The sequence below is a fragment of the Pteropus vampyrus genome, unplaced genomic scaffold (genome assembly GCF_000151845.1).
Source record: "Pteropus vampyrus isolate Shadow unplaced genomic scaffold, Pvam_2.0 Scaffold139, whole genome shotgun sequence".
Taxonomy (NCBI): domain Eukaryota; kingdom Metazoa; phylum Chordata; class Mammalia; order Chiroptera; family Pteropodidae; genus Pteropus; species Pteropus vampyrus.
This window is the reverse complement of record NW_011888920.1, coordinates 2,073,720-2,076,007: the sequence shown is the minus strand read 5'-3', so window position 1 is coordinate 2,076,007 and position 2,288 is coordinate 2,073,720. Positions and strand designations below refer to the sequence as shown.

General features: G+C 44.8%; 1 pseudogene; it reads right to left on the bottom strand.

Moving 5' to 3' along the window:
- Positions 1 to 816: 816 nt before the first annotated feature.
- LOC105297476 overlaps positions 817 to 2,288 on the bottom strand; it is a 37,575-nt pseudogene continuing 36,103 nt past the window's right edge.

Here is a 2,288-nt window from a genome sequence, read left to right as displayed (position 1 = left end):
TTATAATTCAAATAGGTGTCTTATTGATAGAAAAGTGTTAAAATCTCCAGTGATAATTATAGAGTTGTCCATTTTTTTTCTCATGAAATTTTGCTTCATATATATGAAGCTCTGTTATTGTGTCCACATACATTTGGGATTATGTTTTCTCAACTTGATGTAGGGCAGGGCAAATTCCCCAGAGTTGGGGGGAGACCAATCTGTGCACTGAGAAAAGAGGGTTCTTTAACTGAGAAAGAATTCAATACACACACCAAAGTGAGAATTAAAAGGAAAGTTTATTGGAGAAAGGGTCACACTCCATAGACAGAGTATGGCCTCCTCTCAGAGGCAGAGAGTGAGAGAGACTCAGAGGAATAGAGAGAGACAAGGACAGTGAGAGAGACAGAGTAAAGGCACTGAGAGGGACTGAGAGAAAGACAGTGAGAGAGACCCCGACTTCGGGGAATTCAGTTTATATATCATTCTTTATTTCCTGAAAGTTACAGTTTAAAGACTTTGTTTATGCATTTCCTTTGATACAGACATACAGTGAGGAAGGGGAAGGGGAAGAAGAGTATATAGCGAAAAAGTAAGAATATGTAAAGTGAAAGACCTGCTGGCAGTTCCCAACCTTTAATCCAGAAATTCCCTATGGTTTTTAGAGTTAGCATAAAGGAATGAATGACTTTATTTTATTTTTTCAGCAGTGCTCACAGACCTTTAATCTATAACTGCCTGGCCACACTCCATCACTGCCCCAGGATAGTAGGGAGGGATAAAGATGTATGGTCAGGTAGGCTGTGCCAGCTCTGAATCCAAGAGGGAAGGGCTAGGTCAGGTTAGGGCCCAGGCAGGGAACTTCCAGCCCCAGGCGATGAGTTTGTTGCTGGCCTGGGCAAGCACAGTGATGGACACCTGGCCTTGCTGTCAGATGAAGTTAGCCACATAAGCTAGTTCTTCTGGGATTATATAGATGAACTTGCCCCAGTCATCAATCACGCCTGTCAGAGTACCCTCAACCAGCAGGTCCTGGATGCGGTTTATTGTGTCCTGAGTCCATAGGCCCACCTGGGAAGCCAGGTCTTCCAAGAGTACAACTTTAGACTGCTTAACGTAGTTGATAAACTCTGTCAGGAAGCTGTGGGACTGTTCTTCAGTCATGGTCTCACCAACACCCTCTTCCTCCACCACAAAGGCCTCCTTCAGTTTCAGGTACTCTTCATGTTCCCACTGAGCCTGCTCCTCCCGGGCCTTCCTCTCCTCCTCCTCCTGTTTTCCCTCTAGGTGAAGCCTCTCCTTCTTCCATTCAAGGCAAAAGAAATGCCTTGAGTCCCATTCTGCCTCATGTTGGGACTCAAGGCATTTCTTTTCCTCATGCTCAGCTTCCTTTGCCTCGCACTGGGCTTTCTGTGCTTGTTTCTCCTCTAACTTCCAAAGTTTCTTGGCTCCAATTTTCCCCGACAGGTGATTTTCAACTGGCTTCTTGATGTCTTCTTTCTCTTGGACTGAGATGACTGCCTCTGCCTCATTCCCATCCATCTCCGACCAGGCCACCTGCTGGGCTCAATGCTGAGCCTGTAGGCAGCTGCCCAGATCTCTGCCTGGGGGCCTACCCCCAGCTCTCGGTCCTTGGATTCCAGTAAAATTGAGGCTAGGCCACTCGGCCTCCTAATACTGGCCCTTCTTCATTGTGCAGTGGCTCTTGACCACCTGTCGCCTGGCCCTGTCTGCAAGTCAAGAAGAAGATAAGGCCATCAAGCAGAGTGCTGCCACCAGGTACATCACTGAGGGGTGGAGGAAAGGGGAACCATAATATTGACTTCCAAGCAGGACTGGCACATCAACCCAAGGCTGTAGTCTCCCAAGTGCCGCCCACGCCTTTGTGGGCATGCAGGGAAGCCACTTAAAGACTGTTTCTCCTGTTTTCCCTTCACAGGTGTGGGAAATAGGTTGTTAGCACTCCCAGCAGAAATTTTCCTTTGTTCTGCATGTTTTCTCCTGGACTGGCTGTAGGGCTGATCAGCATCTTGCAGTCTCTGAATGTGGATTGATTTAACACTTTAGTTCTCTTGCCTCCTCCCTGTATTAAATTGATTCTTTTATCTTTATGAAAGTTTCCTCTTTGTCATTGGTAATATCTTATGTTCTATGATCTACTTTTTCTAATATTAATATAACTCCGGTTTTATTTTGATTTTTGTTTTCATAGAATATCTTTTAAAATCCTTTTATTTTTAACTTTTATGTGTCTTTACATTTAAAGTGGATTTCTTATAGGCAGCATATAGTAAGTATATGCTTTTTTT